This window comes from Salvelinus namaycush, unplaced genomic scaffold, assembly GCF_016432855.1.
Source record: "Salvelinus namaycush isolate Seneca unplaced genomic scaffold, SaNama_1.0 Scaffold113, whole genome shotgun sequence".
In the NCBI taxonomy this organism is placed as follows: domain Eukaryota; kingdom Metazoa; phylum Chordata; class Actinopteri; order Salmoniformes; family Salmonidae; genus Salvelinus; species Salvelinus namaycush.
This window is the reverse complement of record NW_024057820.1, coordinates 253,229-279,223: the sequence shown is the minus strand read 5'-3', so window position 1 is coordinate 279,223 and position 25,995 is coordinate 253,229. Positions and strand designations below refer to the sequence as shown.

The following is a 25,995-nucleotide window of genomic DNA, read 5'->3' as shown; positions in this document are numbered from 1 at the left end:
TGTTAATCAATTTTAGAACAATGCTGAAATGTAACAAAATTTGGAAAAGGTGAAGGGGTCTGAATACTTAACGAATGCACTTTATGTGTGTGTGTGTATACTGAACCAAAATATAAACAACAATTTCAATGATTTACAGTTCATATAAGTCAGTCATTGTAAATAAATAAATAAATTAGGCCCTAATCTATGGACTTTACATGACTGGGCAGGGGCGCAGCCATTGGTGGGCCCTGGAGGGCATACGCCCACCCATTGCAGTCAGAATGCCAATTGCTCGCTCCCTCAACTTGAGACATCTGTGGCATTGTGTTGTGTGACAAAACTGCACATTTTAGAGTGGCCTTTTATTCTCCCCAGCACAAGGTACACCTGTGTAATAATCAAGCTGTTCGATCAGCTTCTTGATATGCCACACCTGTCAGGTGGATGGATTATCTTGGCAAAGAATAAATGTTAACTAACAGGGATGTAAAAAATTCTGCAATCTTTTTTTTCAGATCATTAAACATCCAAACCTTTACATGTTGCATTTATATTTTTGTTTATTGTAGTTACTCTCAGTTTTAGGAACATCTTGCCAAATATTTCACTATTTTTTACTTTACCCAAAATATCACATCAGCGATAGTCAAAATGTTGAATATCTGTGAACGTCTAAATAAGAAATTGGGCCATTTAAACAGCATGTGTCGAACCCTTTCGTCAACGGGGAGAAGTTACTGATGTGCTTTGTGTCTTCGACGTAAAAATAAGTTTTGGACTTCCACTTAAAATTACTTATTTACTTATTTTATGTTTAAGGAAGTGTGTAAAGTTCTGGCCAAACGTTTTGAGAATGACACAAATATGAATTTTCACAGTCTGCTGCCTCAGTTTGTATGATGGCAATTTGCATATACTCCAGAATGTTATGAAGAGTGATCAGATGAGTTGTAATTAATTACAAAGTCTCTCTTTGCCATGCAAATGAACTGAATCCCCCCCAAAACTGGAAGCTTCAAAAGGAGGGTGGTGCTTGGAATCATTGTTCTTCCTCTGTCACCCATGGTTACCTGCAAGGAAACACGTGCCGTCATCATTGCTTTGCACAAAAAAGGCTTCACAGGCAAGGATATTGCTGCCAGTAAGATTGCACCTAAATCAACCATTTATCAGATCATCAAGAACTTCAAGGAGAGCGGTTCAATTGTTGTGAAGAAGGCTTCAGAGCGGTTTAATTGTTGTGAAGAAGGCTTCAGGGAACCCAAGAAAGTCCAGCAAGCGCCAGGACCGTCTCCTAAAGTTGATTCAGCAGCGGGATCAGGGCACCACCAGTACAGAGCTTGCTCAGGAATGGCAGCAGGCAGGTGTGAGTGCATCTGCACACAGACTGATATTCTGCAAAGGGTACAGGGATTGGACTGCTGAGGACTGGGGTAAAGTCATTTTCTCTGATGAATCCCCTTTTCGATTGTTTGGGGCATCTGGAAAAAAGCTTGTCCGGAGAAGACAAGGTGAGCGCTTCCATCAGTCCTGTATCATGCCAACGGTAAAGCATCCTGAGACCATTCATGTGTGGGGTTGCTTTCAGCCAAGGGTGTGGGCTCACTCACAATGTTGCCTAAGAACACAGCCATGAATAAGGAATGCCACCAACAAATCCTCCGAGAGCAACTTCTCCCAACCATCCAGTAACAGTTCGGTGACGAACAATGTCTTTTCCAGCATGATGGAGCACCTTGCCATAAGGCAAATGTGATAAGTGGCTCGGGGAACAAAACATCAATATTTTGGGTCCATGGCCAGGAATCTCCCCAGACCTTAATCCCATTGAGAACTTGTGGTCAATCCTCAAGAGGCGGGTGGACAAACAAAAACCCACAAATTCTGACAAACTCCAAGCATTGATTATGCAAGAATGGGCTGCCATCAGTCAGGATGTTTTAGCCCAGAAGTTAATTGACACCAGGGTGGATTGCAGAGGTCTTGAAAAAGAAGGGTCAACACTGCAAATATTGACTCTTTGCATCAACTTCATGTCATTGCCAATAAAAGCCTTTGACACTTATGAAATGCTTGTAATTATACTTCAGTATTTCATAGTAACATCTGACAAAAATATCTGAAGACATTGAAGCAGCAAACTTTGTGGAAATTAATATTTGTGTCATTCTCAAAACTTTTGGCCACGACTGTAGGTCGCATTCTGTATCATACAGCTATGAAAGTTATATATTTAGAACCACCTGCTGATAGGAATCCAGCGATGTTAGTGTCATAGAACTGTCTAGTTTTTTGTGTTCTGACTTGTAAAACAGGATGAATAAAATAAGTAATGTAAACATATCAGTAATTACCAGGATGCTCTACAACATTTGTTTTAAAATCACACCAAGATTGTTAAAACTGGCCTTAGCTTATTGAGCGATCTGATTTAGGATTTACCCTCGTAGCAAGGCCTATTTATCATGTGGAGGTTTCATTCAGATCTCTTTTTTTAAAAACACTCTGTCTTTGGCAGGAGAAAGACCAGACTCAGAGGAACCAGAGCCAGGGACGTCCAAACCAACAAGAAGACACCAGTGTTCCCTCTGTGGAAAGTGTTTTAACCAGTTAAGGGACCTGTACCGACATGAGAGAATACACACAGGGGAGAAATCTTACCACTGCTCGCAGTTTGGAAAGAGTTTTAACTGGTCAGGGGATCTGAAAAAACATGAGAAAATACACACAGGGGAGAAGCCTTACCAATGCTTGCAGTGTGGCAAGTGTTTTAAACAGTTAGGGGATCTGAAAAAACATGAGATAATACACTCAGTGGAGAAGCCTTACCACTGCTCCCAGTGTGGAAAGTGTTTCAACCGGTCATGTCATCTGAAAGAACACGAGAGAATACACACAGGGGAGAAGCCTTACCACTGCTCCCAATGTGGAAAGAGTTATAACCATTTAAGGACCCTGAAAGTTCATGAGATAATACACACAGGGGAGAAGCCTTACCACTGCTCCCAGTGTGGCAAGTGTTTTAACAAGTTAGGGAACCTGAAAAAACACAAGAGAATACACACAGGTGAGAAGCCTTACCACTGCTCCCAGTGTGGAAAGTGTTTCAGCCAGTCAGGGGATCTGAAAAAACATGAGATAATACACACAGGGGAGAAGCCTTACCACTGCTCCCAGTGTGGAAAGTGTTTCAACCGGTCAGGGCATCTGAAAGAACATGAGATAATACACACAGGGGAGAAGCATTACCACTGCTCCCAGTGTGGCAAGTGTTTTAGCAGGTCAGGGAACCTGAAAAAACACGAGAGAATACACACAGTGGAGAAGCCTTACCACTGCTCCCAGTGTGGAAAGTGTTTTAACAGGTCAGGGAACCTGAAAAAACACGAGAGAATACACACAGTGGAGAAGCCTTACCACTGCTCCCAGTGTGGAAAGAGTGAGCGTGTGGAAAGAGTTTTAACCAATTAAGCAGAACAAGAACACATGAGACTGCACATAGAGGAGAAGGCTTACAAAAGCTCAGACTGTGGGAAAACCATATGAAATTGCTTCTTCCAATTATTGATAAACATGTACCTGTTAAGAAACTGACTGTTAGATCTGTTAAGGCTCCATGGGTTGATGAGGAATTTAAAAACTGCATGTTTGAAAGAGTTGGGGCAAAAGGAGTGGCTAATAAGTCTGGCTGCACATCTGGCTGGCTTATGTACTGCAATTGGAGAAACTTTTTATCCCCTACTGAGGATCACCCCGCCCAGAGTGATGTCCCTTAACTTTAATACCACATAAGCTCATAATTAATAGTTGCTAATACAAAGACACCTCGCGGCACAACGCCTCTCCTCTATTTCACATAGATAGTTTGTGTGTATGCATTGATATGTAGTCTACGTGTGCCTTTTACAAAATGTATGTAGTTCTGTCCTTGAGCTGTTCTTGTCTATTGATGTGCTGTATTATGTGTCATGTTTTGTGTGGACCCCAGGAAGAGTAGCTGCTGCTTTTGCAACAGCTAATGGGGATCCTAATAAAATACCAAACTCTGTTATTCTCTCTGAGCTCAGAAATAAAGAATCTTGGTTTGACTTGGACTCCAGCAGATCCTTATTTTGTAATATCCACCACAACTCGCCCACAGATTGCTGTTTCATCATTGTCTCAATGAAGACTTCCTCATTCCACTTTCCTGAGGGCATTTACAAACCTCCCACTGGTTGAATAAACATTGTTTCCACGTCAAATTAAAATTAATCTTTAACATTGATGAACCTTCACCTTCTTCATCCCTAAACTAGTAACATTAACTATTGTATATTGTTATTCTCAGTGACCTTCCTGGCCTTATGAAATCCTAGCTAAATATAATGTTCCCACCAGTTTTCATGTCTTTCGTTATGCAAACATTTGTTTATTCAATTCTAATACTCATTAAAAACCTCTTTGGGCTAGGGGCCGGTATTTTGACGTGCGGATGAAAAGCGTGTCCAAAGTAAACTGCCTGCTACTCAGGTCCAGAAGCTATGTATTTGCATATAATTAGTAGGTTTGGATAGAAACCACTCCAAAGTTTCTAAAACTGTTAAAATAATGTCTGTGAGTATAACAGAACTGAAATGGCAGGCGAAACCCCTAGGACAACCCCCCCCCCCTCCCCCCAAAAAATGCTACCACTGATTTCAATGGCTTGCAGTATTATAATAAGGCAAAATCCTCCCCAATTGCAGTTCCTAGGTTTTTTTTCTTTTTCTCCGGTAAAGACAATAACGTTTCTCCGTCTTAAATTTTATTGTTTATTTACGTATTAGGGTACCTAAGGTTTGATTATAAACGTTGTTTGACTTGTTTGGAAAAGTTCATTAGTAACGTTTGGGATTCATTTTGTATGCATTTTGATGGAGGGAAACAGATTGGATTATTGACTGAAGCGCGCCAGCTAAACTGAGTTTTTATGGATATAAAGAAGGACTTTATCGAACAAAAGGACCATTTGTGACGTAACTGGGACCTTTTCGAGTGCCAACAGAAGAAGATCTTCAAAGGTAAGGCATATATTATATCGCTATTTCTGACTTTCGTGTCGCAACTCCCTGGTTGAAAATGATTTGTTATGTATTTGTATGCGGGGCGCTGTCCTCAGATAATCGCATGGTTTGCTTTCGCCGTAAAGACTTTTTGAAATCTGACACCTTGGCTGGATTAACAAGAATTTAAGCTTTATTTTGATGTATAACATATATTTTCAAGAATGTTAAATATTTGAATTTGGTATTTTTTAATTGCGCGTTCTGCAATTTCACCGGATGTTGGCCAGATGGGACGCTAGCTTCCCAACTACCCCAAAGAGGTTTTAAGATGAATGTTGTTTTAATTCTATATGGGTCATGCATTGCTTTGGTCTGGTGTTCTCTTATGGGTCAATGTTTTTAATTAGAATATAGCAATGAGGCTCTCTCCTCAATCACTGACAGTTTCTTTGGAAAGTATTCAGAACCCTTGACTTTTTTCACATTTTGTTACGTTACAGCCTTATTCAAAAATGGATTAAATAAAATTATTTTCTCAGCAATCTACACATAATAGCCCATAATGACAAAGTGGAAACAAGTTTTTTATACATTTTTGCAAATGTTTTAAACACACACAAATTATTTACATAAGTATTCAGACCCTTTGCTATATGAGACTCATAATTGAGCTCAGGTGCATCCTGTTTCCATTGATCATCCTTGAGATGTTTCTACAACTAGAATGGAGTCCACCTGTGGTAAATTCAATTGATTGGACATGATTTGGAAAGGCACACACCTGTCTATATAAGGTTCCACAGTTGACAGTGCATGTCAGAGCAAAAACCTAGCCATGAGGTTGAAGGAATTGTCCGTAGGGCTCCGAGACAGGATTGTGTTGAGGCACAGATCTGGGTAAGGGTAAAACATTTCTGCAGCATTGAAGGCCCCTGATTTAGCCCCTTGCAGTAAAAGGTTATTCATGGAGTAAAATTATCTGTTTAAGTCATTAGTAAAGGGCACATCGTTAAAGAATACAATTCTATTTTTTTTTTGTGGTCTATATCCTGTCAATCATTTATTCCTTCATAAACAGAAAACGTTTACCTAAACACAACATGTGTGCAAGGGCCCCTCTAGGTTCACAACCTCTTGACCATTACATCTGGATAGCTGACAACTATTTTTAAAAGGGTAAAAGTGATCTGTTTAGGTCGTCAGTAAAGGAAGCATAGTTAAAGAGTACAATTAACCTTTCAAAGAGGATGGTGTGAGGCCTCTGGGGCTTATTTTGGTGGGGTTGACTGAGACATCCCTCGGACACTCTTTTATGGGGGGTAAAATGTATCTGTTTAGGTCATCAGTAAAGGGGACATCTTAAAGATTACAATGACCCTTTCAAGACAGACATCCCCCGGACATCCCCCCATAACTATTTTTAAAAGGGTAAAAATTATCTGTTTAGGTCGTTAGTAAAACATATGTTTTGAAAGACACCTGGGGGTCCAGGTTGTTAGTTATTTTGTGTACATGTAACCGATGTGAAATGGCTAGCTAGTTAGCGGTGGTGCGCGCTAGCAGCCTTTCAGTCGTTGACGTCACTTGCTCTGAGACATTGAAGTAGTGGTTCCCCTTGCTCTGTAAGGGCCGCGGCTTTTGTGGAGCGATGGGTAACGATGGGTGACTGTTGTTGATGTGTGCAGAGGGTCCCTGGTTCGCGCCTGGGTATGGGCGAGGGGACGGACGTAAAGTTATACTGTTACATACATATAGTTCCCCTGTGTGCAAGGGCCCCCCTAGATTCACAACTTCTTGACCCTTAACATTCCCAGCCAAGGGGAGAGATAGAGGGAGAGAAAGAGAGAGAGATATATTTCATTGAAGGTAAATGACATTTTCTTTCAAACCTTTTATTTTATTCAAAAACTTTAGTACAGTCATTTAAACATACATATTACAATTATTAAAGTTTACTATGTAATATTAAATACTAAATTATGTCACTAATGTTTTTTTACTAAAGAACTTTATATAAATCATACATGTTATTATTACATGTAGCAACACAACATGACAACAACATGGTTGCAACCCCACATAACAACAACATGGTAGCAACACAACATGGTAGCAACGCAACATGGTAACAACACCACATAACAACAACATGGCAGCAACACCACATGGTAGCAACACCACATAACAACAACATGGTAGCAACCCAACATAACAACAACATGGTAGCAACACCACATAACAACAACATGGTAGCAACACCACATGACAACAACAAGGTAGCAACACAACATGGTAGCAACAACATATAACAACAACATGGTAGCAACACAACATGGTAGCAACACTACATGGTAGCAACACAATATAACAACAATATGGTAGCAACACAACATGGTAGCAGCACCACATAACAACAACATGGTAGCAACACCACATAACAACAACATGTTAGCAACACCACATAACAACAACCTGGTAGCAACACCACATGGCAGCAACACAACATGGTTGCAACACCACATGACAACAACATGGTAGTAACACAACATGACAACAACATGGTAGCAACACCACATGGTTGCAACACCACATGACAACAACATGGTAGTAACACAACATGGTAGCAACACAACATGGTAGCCACACCACATAACAACAACATGGTAGCAACACAACATGACAACATGGTAGCAACACCACATGACAACAACATGGTAGCAACACTACATGACAACATGGTACAAACATTATTGGGCACAGACAAGAGCACAAAGGCAAGAAGGTAGAGACAACAATACATCACGTGAAGCAGCCACAACTGTCAGTAAGAGTGTCCATGATTGAGTCTTTGAATGAAGAGATGGAGATAAAACTGTCCAGTTTAAGTGTTTCTTGCAGCTTGTTCCCATCGCTAGCTGCAGCGAACTGAAAAGAGGAGCGACCCAGGGATGTGTGTGCTTTGGGGACCTTTAACAGAATGTGACTGGCAGAATGGGTGTTGTATGTGGAGGATGAGGGCTGCAGTAGATATCTTAGATAGGGGTGAGTGAGGCCTAAGAGCGTTTTATAAATAAGCATTAAACCAGTGGGTCTTGCGACTGGTATACAGAGATAACCAGTTTACAGAGGAGTATAGAGTGCAGTGAGGTGTCCTATAAGGAGCATTGGTGGCAAATCTGATGGCCAAATGGTAAAGAACATCTTGCCGCCCAATGTATCCTACCATGACTATATCCAACTCTACTCCATGTGTTGCCACTATCATGTATCCTACCATGACTATATCCAACCCAACTCCATGTGTTGCCACTATCATGTATCCTACCATGACTATATCCAACCCAACTCCATGTGTTGCCACTATCATGTATCCTACCATGACTATATCCAACCCAACTCCATGTGTTGCCACTATCATGTATCCTACCATGACTATATCCAACCCAGCTCCATGTGTTGCCACTATCATGTATCCTACCATGACTATATCCAACCCTACTCCATGTGTTGTCACTATCATGTATCCTACCATGACTATATCCAACCCAACTCCATGTGTTGCCACTATCATGTATCCTACCATGACTATATCCAACCCAACTCCATGTGTTGCCACTATCATGTATCCTACCATGACTATATCCAACCCAACTCCATGTGTTGCCACTATCATGTATCCTACCATGACTAAATCAACCCAACTCCATGTGTTGTCACTATCATGTATCCTACTTGGCTGAAGCTTTGATCCAGAGGAAGAGGTATTGAGGAGCAGGGAGGTTAAAGGTCACTTCAGGATACAGCTGTTACTCTACACTATCTTTAGATAATCCAGTAATGAGAGAAACTGAATAGAATATTTAGGGCCCTATCAAATCCGTTTTCTTTTCTTTTTTTAACCTAATTACATTTTCTCAGTTTAGTTTTTCCAGGTTTCTGATTTGTCCCTGTTTTTCTGTTTTTCTCTCTAAATCACACTGTTAATAGAAAAACAACAACAATGGATGTTCTAAGTCCACAACAATACTTAAACCACATCAGGAGACCACTTTTGAAGTCTGAGAAAAATCTAAGAAATGTTCATTTTTGTGTGTAGATACACTTTAATGTTAGTGGCACCAGCAAGAGCCTTGCTTGGTTTGTGGTGTCTCTGTAGCACACATGTGATTGCAGAGTCTGCTGAACAAATCACAACTGGATTGATGCAAATAATCATGATATCATTCTGTCAGGTAGGCATAGACTACTTTGTAGTTAACATTTAATTGACAAGGTTTGTGGGAAAGCTTTTCAACCAGAAGATGGTTGTCATTAGCATAATCGCCCAACAGCTACACATAGTGGCAGACAAATGCACTCAGACAGGGGCATTTCCTGGCTGTTTCCTCTTCAGAAAGTTGAAGGAAAATACAAATCACTTAGGCTAATTTAGACGACTTGCAGGCAGTGGGTTCAGAATAACTATGACATAAAATTTAAAACTCTTTAATCTGTCACCTAATCCTACCTAATGGGCAGGTCAGCCCTGGAGTAAAGTATTGGCTGTAAGAGAAAACATAACATCTGTTTTTTTATTTTTTATTAGCTCTCATGACATTGCTTGCAAGAATAAACATTGTAATTAATATTTTTCCAATCTGCGTTACCCACCCCAGTCAGCAGATGGCGATTTGAGTCTTTCAGGTGATGCTGCTTGTGTGACGTATAATCTAGTGGACCGAACTGGAGGCTTCTTCAACAGCGACAAAAGGCTTCTGATTCAACCAACGTGGTGATTTGCTAGCGAACCTAAAACTGAAACATTGAAGCGCTTTAGACCAATCTTGTGTATTTTACTCTTAGTGTTTTGAATATAATTCTGTTTACTTATCTACTAGTTCATTTAAACGTAATTTGCTTGTTAAATTTGCAAATGTGGTAAACTGATAATGCACTAGGCTAATCGACCGGAGCATGAGTTCACTAAGCTCGGCGGAGAAAGAAGCTCTGATGAAAGGAGAGGAAGAAGCTTTCAGGATGAATAAGGAGGAAGAGGAAGCTATCACATTGAAAGAAGAAGAGGATGATATTACAGTGAAAGAGGAAGATGGGGAAGAGGTTGTCAAAGAACATGGCCAAGATGTTCAAATGTTCATAAATGACCAGCATGGTCAAATAATAATAATCACAGTAGTTGTCGAGGGTGCAGCACCTCAGGAGTAAATGTCAGTTGGCTTTTCATAGCCGATCATTAAGAGTATCTCTACCGCTCCTGCGGTCTCTAGAGAGTTGAAAACAGCAGGTCTGGGACAGGTAGCACGTCCGGTGAACAGGTCAGGGTTCCATAGCCGCAGGCAGAACAGTTGAAACTGGAGCAGCAGCACGGCCAGGTGGACTGGGGACAGCAAGGAGTCATCATGTCAGGTCGTCCTGAGGCATGGTCCTAGGGCTCAGGTCCTCCGAGAGAGAAAGAGAATTAGAGAGAGCATATTTAAATTCACACAGGACACCGGATAAGACAGAAGTACTCCAGATATAACAAACTGACCCTAGCCCCCCGACACATAAACTAATGCAGCGTAAATACTGGAGACTGAGACAGGAGGGGTCAGGAGACACTGTGGCCCCCTCCGATGATACCCCGGACAGGGCCAAACAGGAAGGATATAACCCCACCCACTTTGCCAAGGCACAGCCCCCACACCACTAGAGGGATATCTTCAACCACCAACTTACCATCCTGAGACAAGGCCGAGTATAGCCCACAAAGATCTCCGCCACGGCACAACCCAGACAGGAAGATCACGTCAGTGACTCAACCCACTCAAGTGACGCACCCCTCCTAGGGACGGCATGAAAGAGCACCAGTAAGCCAGTGACTCAGCCCCTGTAATAGGGTTAGAGGCAGAGTATCCCAGTGGAGAGAATTGGAATTGACCCTATACATTTGCAACACAAACAATATTTGACAAAATCATGATGAAAAAGGCCATTTTAGACATATTCATGCCTCTTGATTGTAATAGATGGTCCTAAGTTTACGTCTGTTTGCTGTTCTCGTTCACACGGGAGAGAGACGTGACTATCGTGGATCCTCTGGGGAGCCTCAACAACATCCTGATGCTGATGGGGCAGAGAAGAATCTCTCCAGATCAGAACACCAGATGGTACAGCTTGGTTTGTTCTAGAATACAGCTTGCTCTATCGGGGTCTGGGCTGCGTTTCTGTAAAGCACTTCATGACAACAGTGACATCAGCATCCATAATGATATATGTCTGTGTCCCCTCTTTATGGTTACCAGGACAACGCTAGCCCTTTCACCCTCCCGGAGTCCCCTTGTCGTGCCTCTCCCGTTAGCGCCTTACTGCTGGGTATGAAGAGGTTGTCTGTGCTGCTGGTGGACTGCAGGAAAACAACGGGGATGAGTGGAACTGTGAGAGGAGGAGAAGAGAAGAAAGGATCAGATTTGACACATCAAAGTAAGTGCTGTAGTTTAGTTTGAACAAATACAATAGATCTGCCCACTTGTATCTGTTACCAGGACAACCAGCAGAGTTCTGTTAGTTGACAGGAAGATAGACTGGTGGATATGGATGTTATGAATATCATAACACTGAAAAAGGATTCTGCCAATGGAAAGAGAGAAACCAATAGACCATATAAAACCTTGATGAAAGTTAGCTTTAGAGAGAAAGTTTCAAGATGATCCAATGTAAGCTGCTTGTTTTACAAAAACTTTTCCTTAAAACATTATGGATGTTGCATTGCCTGTCCCAGTCAACCCCCCCTATCTTTACAAGACTGTAGAACAGGAAAACTAAACTCCAGACACTGTTAATTAATAAACTAATACTGGAGGAAAGCTGTGATCAGGCTGCCCACTCAAGAGAAAGCTTCAAACTGTAACCAGTGCTGTCAACCTTGTTCAGGTTATCAGTCAACCTACCAGGGTAGTTACAAACAGTAGAGGAATGAAATCATCAACATGTTTTGATCATATCTTTACTAATGCTGCAGAAATGTGTTTGAAAGCAGTTTCCAGATCCATCAAATGTAGTGATCACAATATAGTAGCCATGTCTAGGAAAACCACAGTTCCAAAGGCTGGGCCTAATATTGTGTTTAAGAGGTCATACAATAAGTTTTGTAGTGATTCCTATGTTGTTGATGTAAATAATATTATTTGGTCCGTGGTGTGTAATGATGAGCAACCAGACGCTGCCCTTGACACATTTGAAAATGCTTATCCCAGTTACTAATAAGAATGCACCCATTAAGAATATTACTGTAAACACTGTTAAATCCACATGGATTGATGAGGAATTAAAAAATGGTATGATGAAGAGGCTAAAGAGATGGCAAATAGGTCTGGCTGTATAACTGATTGGCAAACGTATTGCAAATTGAGAAATCATGCGACTAAATAAAAAGAAGAAGAAACTACACTATGAAACAGATAAATGACATGAAGAATGATAGTAAAAATCTTTGGAGCATCTTCAATGAAATGTTGGGCAAAAAAATCAACAATGACATGTCACCGGCGTCTGACAACGTGGATGGAAAATTGAGGATAATAGCGGCCGATATTGCCACTCCTATTTGCCTTGTCTTTAATGTAAGCCTACTAGAAAGTGTGTGCCCTCAGGCCTGGAGGGAAGCTAAAGTCATTCCACTACCCAAGAATAGTAAAGCTCCCTTTACTGGCTTAAATAGCCGACCAATCAGCGTATTACCAACCCTTACATTTTTTGGAAAAAATAGTTTGGCCAGATACAATGCTATTTTACAGTTAACAAATTGAGACTTTCAGCTGATAGGGAAGGACATTCAATAAGCACAGCACTTACAAATGACTGATTGGCTGAGAGAAGTTGATGACGATAGAAATATTGTTGGGGCTGTTTTGTTAGACTTCATTGTGACTTTTGACAGTATCGATCATAGTCTGCTGCTGAAAAAAACATATGGCTTTACACCCCCTGCTATATTGTGGATAAAGAGCTTTAAAAAAAAAAATTTAACCTTTATTTAACTAGGCAAGTTGGTTAAGAACAAATTCTTATTTTCAATGACGGCCTAGGAACAGTGGGTTAACTGCCTTGTTCAGGGGCAGAACGACAGAGTTTTAGCTTGTCAGCTTGGGGATTCGATCCAGCAACCTTTTGGTTACTGGCCTAACGCTCTAACCACTAGGCTACCTGCCGCCCCAGAGCTACCTGTCTAACAGAACACAGAGAGTGTTCTTTAATGGAAGCCTGTACAACAAAATCAAGGTAGAATCAGGAATTCCACAGGGCAGCTGTTTGGCACCTACTTTTTTCAATCTTTACCAACGACATGCCAACGACATTTGAGTAAAGCCAGTGTGTCTATGTATGCGGATAACTCAACACTGTACACGTCAGCTACTACAGCAACTGAAATGACAGCAACACTTAACAAAGAGCTGCAGTGAGTTTCAGAATGGGTGGCAAGGAATAGTTAGTTAGTCCTAAATATTTCAGATTACCTTAAATTACATGGCCTACTATGCTAATTCTGTAGCAGTATTGTTAGAGGGGGGTAAAGATAAAGATTTTGTTGGGGAGCCAGGCAGGTATTAACCCTAGTTATTAAAGTTAGTTATTACGTATTATAACATTATTATTATTATAAAATATTATTAAAACCGAAAGGATGAGAGTAGGATAGATAGAGTAGCGCTTCCAGACACATTCTAAACATGATAGGGTCTTAAAGGAGGATTTTAGCATCTAATGATGAAACATGATGGAGTCTTAATCTTATGGCTGCAATCCCGGTAACGGGATGGTATGACAACAGCCAGTGAAAGTGCAGGGCGCCAAATAAAAAAAACAGAAATCTCATAATTAAAATTCCTCAGACATTCATGTGTCTTATATCATTTTAAAGGTAATCTTGTTGTTAATCCCACCAAAGTGTCCGATTTCAAATAGGCTTTTCAGCGAAAACACTACAAATTATGTTAGGTCACCACAAAACCACAATAATCACTGCCATTTTTTCCAGCTAAAGATAGCTTCACAAAAACCTGAATACAGATAAAATGAATCACTAACCTTCGATTATTTTCATCAGATGACACTCATAGGACTTCATGTTACACAATACATGCATGTTTTGTTTGATTCAATTCATATTTATATAAAAAAATCTGAGTTTACATTGAGGCGTTAGATTCACTAGTTGCAAAAACATCAAGTGACTTTGCATAGTCACATTGTTTCAACAGAAATACTCATCATAAATATTGAAGAATAATACAAGTTATACACATGGAATTATAGATATACCTCTCCTTAATGCAACCGCTGTGTCAGATTTTTTTTTTTAATTACGGAAAAGAAACCCACTCTATAATCTGAGACGGCGCTCAAAAGTAAAACACCACAGCCGCAAAGATGGCGTCAACATAAACAAGGAAATATATGATAAATATTCCCTTACCTTTAATGATCTACATCAGAAAGCACACCAGGAATCCCAGGTCCACAATAAATGTTTGTTTTGTTCGAAAAAAATCCGTTATTTATGTCCAAATACCTTCTTTTGTTAGCGTGTCTGGTTTACATATCCAAACACTAATTCTGGTCAGCGTTATATCGGACAAAAAGTGATATTACCGGTCGAAGAAACATTTCAAACTAAGTACACAATCAATCATTAAGATGTTTTTAACATATAGCTTCAATAAAGTTCCAACCGGAGTATTCTTTCTTGCCTTCGTGATAAATGGAACGCAAGTGACTCCCATGAGGAAAAAGCATGATCAGAAAATGTCTGCTTGATGGACACCTGACTGATTCTGCTCTCATTCTCTCCCATAACATCATAGAAGTCTCATTATAATTTATATTGATGGTTGACATCTAGTGGAACCCATAGGCAGTGCAAACTCATATCTCAAGGGAATTTCTTTAGGGACTCTGGTGAATACATACAAGCTCAGATTTCTGACTTCCTGTTTGGATTTCAACTCAGGACTTTGCCTGCCAATATGAGTTCTGTTAATCTCACAGACATAATCCAAACAGTTTTAGAAACTTTAGAGTGTTTTCTATCCAATACTAATAATAATATGCAAATATTAGCAACTATGACTGAGGAGCAGGCCGTTTGATATGGGCACCTTTCATCCAAGCTACTCAATACTGCCCCTTCAGCCATAAGAAGTTAAAGAAGGACTGTAGCATCTAATGATGAAACATTATGGAGTCTTAAAACTTCTTATGGCTAGTGGAACCCCTCGACAACATTCCGCTGAAAAGGCAGAGCGCTAAATTCAAAAATATTTTTTAGAAATATGTAACTTTGATGCATTCACAAGTGCAATACACCAAATTAAAGCTGAACTTCTTGTTAATCTACCCATTGTGTCTGATTTCAAAAAAGCTTTACAGTGAAAGCACACCATATAATTATGTTAGGTCAGAGCCTAGTCACAAAAACACACACAGCCATTTTCCAGCCAAAGAGAGCAGTCACAAAAAGCAGAAATATAGATTAAATTAAATTTATCACTAACCTTTGATGATCTTCATCAGATCGCACTTATAGGACTTCATGTTACACAATACATGTATGTTTTGTTCGATAAAGTTCATATTTATATCCAAAAATCTCAGTTTACATTGGCGCTTTATGGTCAGTAATGTTGTGCATCGAAAACATCCTGCAAATTTTCAGAGGCACATCAATTTACAGAAATACTCATAATAAACTTATAAAGGTTGGTACAAGTATTATGCACAGAATTACAGATATACTTCTCCTTAATGCAACCGCTGTGTCAGATTTCAAAAAAGCTTTACGGAAAAAGCAAACCATGCAATAATCCGAGTACGGCGCTCAGACACAAGCCATGCAGATACCCACCATGTTGTTGTTTCAGAAATACCGTTTTAAATATTCACTTTGATGATCTTCATCAGAATGCACTCCCAGGAATCCCAGTTCAACAATAAATGTTTGTTTTGTTCGATAAAGTCCAACATTTATGTCCAAATACCTCCTTTTGTTAGCGCGTTTGGTAAACAAATCCAAACTCACGAGGCGCGGGCAAGCAAGTCCAGGCGAAAGTTCAGATGAAAAGTTCGAAAATGTATATTACAGTTCGTAGAAACATGTCAAACGATGTATAGAATCAATCTTTAGGATGTTTTGAACATAAATCTACAATAATGTTCCAACCAGAGAATTCCTTTGTCTTTAGAATTGCAATGGAACGCAGGTTGCTCTCACGTGTAGGCGCGTGATCAGCTCATGCCACTCTGGCAGACCTCTGGTTGAAACAGCTCTCATTCCCCCCTCCTTCACAGTAGAAGCCTCAAACAATGTTCTAAGACTGTTGACATCCTGTGGAAGCCTTAGGAAGTGAATGTGACCCCATAGACACTGTATATTCGATAGGCAATGAGTTGAAAACTACAAACCTCAGATTTCCCACTTCCTGGTTGGATTTTTCTCAGGTTTTCGCCTGCCATATGAGTTCTGTTATACTCACAGACATAATTCAAACAGTTTTAGAAACTTCAGAGTGTTTTCTATCCAATACTACTAATAATATGCATATATTAGCTTCTGGGCCTGAGCAGGAAGTTTACTCTGGGCACGCTTTTCATCCGAACGTGAAATTGCTGCCCCCTTATCCCAAACAGGTTAAGTACTGCAGTGCATCTCCTCCTCATGGACTGCACCACATTTGACAGTACTTGCTGTGAGATGTTACCCCACTCTTCCACCAAGGCACCTGCAAGTTCTCGGACATTTCTGGGGGGAATGGCCCTAGCTCTCACCCTCCGATCCAACAGGTACCAGACGTACGCAATGGGATTGAGATCCGGGCTCTTCGCTTGCAGGAAATCACGCACAGAAGGAGCTGTATGGCTGGTGGCATTGTCATGCTGGAGGGTCTTGTCAGGATGACCCTGCAGGAAGGGTACCACATGAGGGAGGAGGATGTCTTCCCTGTAACGCACACCGTTGAGATTACCTGCAATGACAACAAGCTCAGTCTGATGATGCTGTGACACACCGCCCCAGACCATGACGGCCCCTCCACCTACAAATCGATCCCGCTCCAAAGTGCAGGCCTCGGTGTAACGCTCATTCCTTCGAACGATAAACGCGAATCCGACCATCCCCCCTGGAGACAAAACAGCGACTTGTCAGTGAAAAGCACTTTTTGCCAGTCCTGTCTGGTCCAGTGACGATGGGTTTGTGCCCAGAGGCGACGTTGTTGCCGGTGATGTCTGGTGAGGACCTGCCTTTCAACAGGCCTACAAGCCCTTAGTCCAGCCTCTCTCATTCAATTGCGGACAGTCTGAGCTAGAGGTCGACCGATTAATCGGAATGGCCGATTAATTAGGGCCGTTTTCATAATAAGAAATCTGTATTTTTGGGCGCCGAATTATTATTATTATTTAAAAAAAATGTATACCTTTAATTAACTAGGCAAGTCAGTTAAGAACACATTCTTATTTTCAATGACGGCCTAGGAACGGTGAGTTAACTGCCTTGTTCAGGGGCAGAACGACAGATTTTCACCTTGTCAGCCCGGGGGATCCAATCTTGCAACCTTACAGTTAACTAGTCCAACGCAATAACGACCTGCCTCTCTCTCGTTCCACTCCACAAGGAGACTGCCTGTTACGCAAATGCAGTAAGCCAAGGTAAGTTGCTAGCGAGCATTAAACTTATCTTATTAAAAACAATCAATCATAACCACTAGTTAACTACACATAGTTGATGATATTACTAGGTATTATCTAGCGTGTCCTGCGTTGCATATAATCTGACTGAGCATACAAGCATACAAGTATCTACCTTTCTGACTGAACGGTGGTAGGCAGAAGCAGGCGCGTAAACATTCATTCAAAAAGCACTTTCGTGCGTTTTGCCAGCAGCTCTTCGTTGTGCGTCAAGCATTGCGCTGTTTATGACTTCAAGCCTATTGACTCCCGAGATGAGGCTGGTGTAACCGAAGTGAAATGGCTAGCTAGTTAGCTTTCTTACATAGCACATATTGCACTTTTACTTTCTTCTCCAACACTTTGTTTTTGCATAATTTAAACCAAATTGAACATGTTTCATTATTTACTTGAGGCTAAATTGATTTTGTTGATGTATTATATTAAGTTAAAATAAGTGTTCCTTCAGTATTGTTGTAATTTTCATTATTACAAATAAATAAATAAAAATCGGCCGATTTAATCGGTATCGGCTTTTTTGGTCCTCCAATAATCAGTATCGACGTTGAAAAATCATAATCGGTCGACCTCTAGTCTGAGCACCGATGGAGGGATTGTGCGTTCCTGGTGTAACTTGGGCAGTTGTTGTTGCCATCCTGTACCTGTAGGTGTGATGTTCGGATGTACCGATCCTGTGCAGGTGTTGTTACACGTGGTCTGCCACTGCGAGGACGATAAGCTGTCCGTCCTGTCTCCCTGTAGCGCTGTCTTAGCCATCTCACAGTACGGACATTGCAATTTATTGCTCTGGCCACATCTGCAGTCCTCATGCCTCCTTGTAGAATGCCTAAGGCACGTTCACGCAGATGAGCAGGGACCCTGGGCATCTTTTAGTTTTTGTGTTTTTCAGAGTCAGTAGAAAGGCCTCTTTAGAGTCCTAAGTTTTCATAACTGTGACCTTAATTGCCTACCGTCTGTAAGCTGTTTGTGTCTTAACGACCGTTCCACAGGTGCATGTTCATTAATTGCTTGTTCAATGAACCATAAGCATGGGAAACAGTGTTTCAACCCTTTACAATGAAGATCTGTGACGTTATTTGGATTTTTACGAATATTCTTTGTAAAACAGGGTCCTGAAAAAGACCCGTAATTTTTTTTGCTGAGTTTATTTTGTATATGTTTTATGTTGAAAAGTGTGTTTTTCTCAGACATAAATAAACAACTCCAGGTGAAAGACAAAGGCCATAGCTGTAATAAAATAACAAATTAACTGGCAAAGCAGCAGAGCGAGGCACGCATCCAGCAACGTCATGAGTCACGTGTTTTGCAGCTGTTTCAGTACAGCACTACAGGGAGAGGGAAAAAATCCACTGGACTAGTTTCAATGTATGGAATCACTTATGAGTTTCTGGATTTTGGGTAAACTTCTCCTTTAAAGCATCAGACTCCATAGTAATTCATCATTAGAAGCTACAGGCCTCCTTTAACTTCTACTTGCTACGCATCCCGGATCCGGGAGCACCCCCCACAGTAAAAAAGCTGACTAGCATAGCCTAGCATAGCGTCACAAGTAAATACTAGCATCTAAATATCATTAAATCACAAGTCCAAGACACCAGATGAAAGATACACATCTTGTGAATCCAGCCATCATTTCTGATTTTTAAAATGTTTTACAGGGAAGACACAATATGTAAATCTATTAGCTAACCACGTTAGCAAAAGACACCACTTTTTTTACTCCACCAGTTTTTTACTCCATCAGTAGCTATCACAAATTCGACCAAATAAAGATATATATAGCCACTAACCAAGAAACAACTTCATAAGATGACAGTCTGATAACATATTTATTGTATAGCATATGTTTTTTTAGAAAAATGTGCATATTTCAGGTATAAATCACAGTTCTACATTGCAGCTGCAATCTGAAATAGTGCCGAAGCTGCCAGAATAATTACAGAGACCAACGTCAAATACCTAATTACTCATCTTAAAACATTTCTGAAAAATACACAGCGTACAGCAAATGAAAGCCCAACATCTTGTGAATCCAGCCAATATGTCAGATTTTTTAAGTGTTTTACAGCGAAAACACAATATAGCATTATATTAGCTTAGCACAATAGCCAGAAACACAAGCAATTTACCAGCAGCACAGGTTAGCGATCGTAACAATACAGCAAAAGATATATAATTTTTGACTAACCTTGATATACTTCATCAGATGACAGTCCTATAACATCATATTACACAATGCATATAGAGTTTGTTCGAAAATGTGCATATTTAGCAGCACAAATCGTGGTTATACAATGTCATCAGTTTCAACATTTCATGCATTCTGGCCGGCGCCATCTTGGAGAGGCACCTAATCTAATCAATAAATAATCAAAAACTTGACTAAAAAATACAGGTTGGACAGCAAATGAAAGATGCATTAGTTATTAATGCAACCGCTGAGTTAGATTTTTAAAATTAACGTTACTAGACATACAGTGTGCGTTACAGCCAGACTAGTGCCGCAATAATGGCGGACAAATCCGTTTACATTTTTCCACATAAATACGGAATAACATCATAAATAGCTCTTACTTTTGGACGAGCTTCCATCAGAATCTTGGGCAAGTTGTCCTTTGTCCAAAAGAATCGTTGCTTGGTTGTAAAACGTCGTCTTCAAATTCGGAATTAGCAGCTAACAATAGCTATGTGGCCACAACATGCCCAAATCCTCAAAACGCAATACTAAGGAAATTCCGAAAATAGCAATATACTCGCATAAACTGATATAACTCGGTTTAAAATAACTTCGTTATGATGTTTCTAACACCTATATCGAATTAAATTACAGACGGATATATCTAAGGTCGATAACTGAGCGTTTCAAAATGCCATCCTGAGGTCTTGCTTTGCGGAATGTCTAAAAGAGAGCTCCCTTCGTTCCTTGGCCTTTTATAATGTCTGAGAACTACGTAGAAACTCCATTCCACTTCTCATTGGTTACTGACATCCAGGGGAAGGCGGGTGCAGTTCATGTCGACCCATAGGATACATACAGAGCTTTAAACTGATCTGAGAACAGAGCCTCGTTTTCAGACCTTCGCAGTTCCTGTCATGAATTTCGCTGCAGAAAGAGTTCTGGTTCACCCACAGACATAATTCAAACGGTTTTAAACTAGAGATTGTTTTCTATCCAATAGTAATAATAATATGCATATTGTACGAGCAAGAAGTGAGTATGAGGTAGTTTAATTTGGAGACAATATTTTCCAAAGTGGAAACAGCACCCCCTATATTGAGAAAAGGTTAAGACTCCATGATGTTTAATCATTAGATGCTACAGTCCTCCTTTAATGCAGCTGGTGGCCACACCAGATACTGACTTACTTTTTATTTTTACCCCCCCCAACTTTGTTCAGGGACACATTATTCAATTTCAGTTAGTCACATGTCTGTGGAACTTGTTCAGTTTATGTCTGTTATTGAATCTTGTTATGTTCCAACAAATATTTACACGTTAAGTTTGCTGAAAATAAAAGCAGTTGACAGTGAGAGGACGTTTCTTTTTTTGCTGAGTTTAGATTGACGAGGGGGGGAAAACAATTGAATCAATTTTAGAATAATGCTGAAATGTAACAAAATTTGGAAAAGGTGTTGGGGTCTGAATACTTAAAACCTCTCTGGGATATGTGGGACGCTAGCCTCCCACCTGGCCAAAAGCCAGTAAAAATGCAGTGTGCCAAATTCAACTAAAATACTATAAATATCAAACTTTCATTAAATCACACATGCAATATAGCAAATTAAAGCTACACTTGTTGTGAATCCAGCCAACATGTCAGATTTCAAATAGGCTTTTCGGCGAAAGCAAACGATGCTATTATCTGAGGATAGCACCATAGTAAACAAAGAGAGAGAAGCATATTTCAACCCTGCAGGCGTGACACAAAACGCAGATATAGAAATATAATTCATGCCTTACCTTTGACGAGCTTCTTTTGTTGGCACTCCAATATGTCCCATAAACATCACAAATGGTCCTTTTGTTCGATTAATTCCGTCGATATATATCCAAAGTGTCCATTTATTTGGCACGTTTGATCCATAAAAACACTGGTTCCATCTTGCGCAACGTGACTACAAAGTATCTCAAAAGTTACCTGTAAACTTTTCCAAAACATTTCAAACTACTTTTGTAATACAACTTTAGGTATTTTTTTACGTAAATAATTGATCAAATTGAAGACGGGATGATCTGTGTTCAATACAGGAGGAAAACAAACTGTAGCTAGCTTTCTGGTCACTCGCCTCTATCTAACAGTACACTTCAAGTTACCCTCGTTCTGGATGGCCGTACTTCTTCATTACACAAAGGAAAAACCTCAACCATTTTCTAAAGACTGTTGACATCCAGTGGAAGCGGTAGGAAGTGCAAGAAGATCCCTTAGAAATCTGGATTCACAATGAAAAATAATTGAAAAGAGTGACCTAAAAAAAAATCTGAATGGTTTGTCCTCTGGGTTTCGCCTTCTAAATAAGTTCTGTGATACTCACAGACATGATTCAAACCGTCGTAGAAACTTCAGAGTGTTTTCTATCCAAATCTACTAATAATATGCACATATTATCTTCTGGGGATGAGCAGCTGGCAGTTGAATTTGGATATGCTTTTCATCCAAACGTGAAAATGCTGCCCCCTATCCTAGAGAAGTTTTTAACGAATGCACTGTGTGTGTGTATACTGAACCAAAATATAAACAACGATTTACAGTTTATATGAGTCAGTGATTGTAAATAAATAACTGAGGCCCTAATCTATGGACTTTACATAACTGGGCAGAGGCGCAGCCATTGGTGGGCCCTGGAGGGCATACGCCCACCCATTGGCTGGGCCTGGCTCCGCAATCAGAATGAGTTTTTCCCCACAAAAGGGCTTCGTTACAAAGAGAAATACAACTCGGGTGGCTGGTCTCAGACGATGTGGAGGTCCTGGCCTGTTGTCGTTACATGTGGTCTGTGGTTGTGAGGCCAGTTGGATGTACTGCCAAATTCTCTAAAATGACGTTGGAGGCAGCTTCTGGTAGAGAATTTAACATTCAATTATCTGGTAACAGCTCCAGTGGATATTCCTGCAGTCAGCATGCCAATTGCACGCTCCCTCAAAACTAGAGACATCTGTGGCATTGTGTTGAACTGCACATTTTCGTGGCCTTTTATTCTCCCCAGCACAAGGTGCACCTGTGTAATGATTATGCTGTTTAATCAGCTTGATATGCCACACCTGTCAGGAGGATGGATTATCTTGGCAAAGAATAAATGTTAACTAACAGGGATGTTAAAAATTCTGCAATCTGTTTTTTCAGCTCATGAAACATCCAACACTTTACATTTTGCGTTTTATATTTTTGTTTATTGTAGTTACTCTCAGTTTTAGGAACATCTTCCCAAATATTTCACTTTATTTTTTACTTTACCCAAAATATGACATCAGCGATAGTCAAAATGTTGAAAATCTGTGAACGTCTAAATAAGAAATTGGGCCATTTAAACAGCAGGTGTCGAACCCTTTCGACAACGGGGAGATTTAACTGATGTGCTTTGTGTCTTCGACGTAAAAACAAGTTTTGGACTTCCACTTAAAATTACTTATTTACTTATTTTATGTTTGAGGAAGTGTGTACAGTTGTGGCCAAAAGTTTTGAGAATAAAACAAATATGAATTTTCAGTCTGCTGCCTCAGTTTGTATGATGGCAATTTGCATATACTCCAGATACTCCAGAATGTTGTGAAGAGTGATCATATGGTGGCTGGTGGACAAACAAAAACCCACAAATTCTAACAACCTCCAAGCATTGATTATGCAAGAATGGGCTGCCATCAGTCAGGATGTTTTAGCCCAGAAGTTAATTGACACCAGGGTGGATTGCAGAGGTCTTGAAAAAGAAGGGTCAACACTGCGAATATTGACTCTTTGCATCAACTTCATGTCATTGCCAATAAAAGCCTTTGACACTTATGAAATGCTTGTAATTATGCTTCAGTATTTCATAGTAACATCTGACAAAAATATCTGAAGACACTGAAGCAGCAAACTTTGTGGAAATTAATATTTGTGTCATTCTCAAAACTTTTGGCCACGACTGTAGGTCGCATTCTGTATCATACAGCTATGAAAGTTATATATTTAGAACCACCTGCTCGATTGGAATTAAGCGACGTCTGTGTCTTGAGTGTCCAAAAACGGTTTCGTTTTTTGTGTTCTGACTTGTAAAACAGGATGAATAAAATAAGTAATGTTAACATATTATTAGTAATTACCAGGAAGCTCGACAACATTTCTTTTAAAATCACACCAAGATTGTTAAAACTGGCCTTAGGCTATTGAGCGATCTGATTAGGATTTACCCTCGTAGCAAGGCCTATTTATCATGTGGATGTTTCATTCAGGTCTCTTTTTTTTTTTAAACACACTGTCTTTGGCAGGAGAAAGACCAGACTCAGAGGAACCAGAGCCAGGGACGTCCAAACCAACAAGAAGACACCAGTGTTCCCACTGTGGAAAGTGTTTTAACCAGTTAAGGGACCTGAAACAACACGAGAGAATACACAGAGGTGAGAAATCTTACCACTGCTCGCAGTGTGGAAAGAGTTTTAACAAGTTAGGGAACCTGAAACAACATGAGAGAATACACAGAGGTGAGAAGCCTTACCACTGCTCAGAGTGTGGAAAGTGTTTCAACCAGCCAGGGGATCTGAAAAAACATGAGAGAATACACACAGGGGAGAAGCCTTACCACTGCTCCCAGTGTGGAAAGAGTTTTAACCAATTAAGTAGCCTGAAAGTTCATGAGAGAATACACACAGGGGAGAAGCCTTACCACTGCTCCCAGTATGGAAAGAGTTTTAACCAATTAAGGAGCCTGAAAGCTCATGAGAATTCACACAAGAGAGAAGCCTTAACACTGTTCCCAGTGTGGAAGGAGTTTTAACCAGAAAAGCAACCTCAACAAAATGAAATAATACACACAGGGGAGAAGCCTTACCATTCCTCCCAGGTGCAAAGCTTTTGCCCATTTAGGAAGCCTGAAAGAACACGAGACTGCACATAGAGGAGAAGGCTTACAAAAGCTCAGACTGTGGGAAAACCATATGAAATTGCTTCTTCCAATTATTGATAAACATGTACCTGTTAAGAAACTGACTGTTAGATCTGTTAAGGCTCCATGGGTTGATGAGGAATTTAAAAACTGCATGTTTGAAAGAGTTGGGGCAAAAGGAGTGGCTAATAAGTCTGGCTGCACATCTGGCTGGCTTATGTACTGCAATTGGAGAAACTTTTTATCCCCTACTGAGGATCACCCCGCCCAGAGTGATGTCCCTTAACTTTAATACCACATAAGCTCATAATTAATAGTTGCTAATACAAAGACACCTCGCGGCACAACGCCTCTCCTCTATTTCACATAGATAGTTTGTGTGTATGCATTGATATGTAGTCTACGTGTGCCTTTTACAAAATGTATGTAGTTCTGTCCTTGAGCTGTTCTTGTCTATTGATGTGCTGTATTATGTGTCATGTTTTGTGTGGACCCCAGGAAGAGTAGCTGCTGCTTTTGCAACAGCTAATGGGGATCCTAATAAAATACCAAACTCTGTTATTCTCTCTGAGCTCAGAAATAAAGAATCTTGGTTTGACTTGGACTCCAGCAGATCCTTATTTTGTAATATCCACCACAACTCGCCCACAGATTGCTGTTTCATCATTGTCTCAATGAAGACTTCCTCATTCCACTTTCCTGAGGGCATTTACAAACCTCCCACTGGTTGAATAAACATTGTTTCCACGTCAAATTAAAATTAATCTTTAACATTGATGAACCTTCACCTTCTTCATCCCTAAACTAGTAACATTAACTATTGTATATTGTTATTCTCAGTGACCTTCCTGGCCTTATGAAATCCTAGCTAAATATAATGTTCCCACCAGTTTTCATGTCTTTCGTTATGCAAACATTTGTTTATTCAATTCTAATACTCATTAAAAACCTCTTTGGGCTAGGGGCCGGTATTTTGACGTGCGGATGAAAAGCGTGTCCAAAGTAAACTGCCTGCTACTCAGGTCCAGAAGCTATGTATTTGCATATAATTAGTAGGTTTGGATAGAAACCACTCCAAAGTTTCTAAAACTGTTAAAATAATGTCTGTGAGTATAACAGAACTGAAATGGCAGGCGAAACCCCTAGGACAACCCCCCCCCCCCCCTCCCCCCAAAAAATGCTACCACTGATT

General features: G+C 40.2%; 1 pseudogene; it reads left to right on the top strand.

Moving 5' to 3' along the window:
* Positions 1-2,574: 2,574 nt before the first annotated feature.
* The window catches only part of LOC120035883, a 36,625-nt pseudogene continuing 13,204 nt past the window's right edge, over positions 2,575-25,995 (top strand).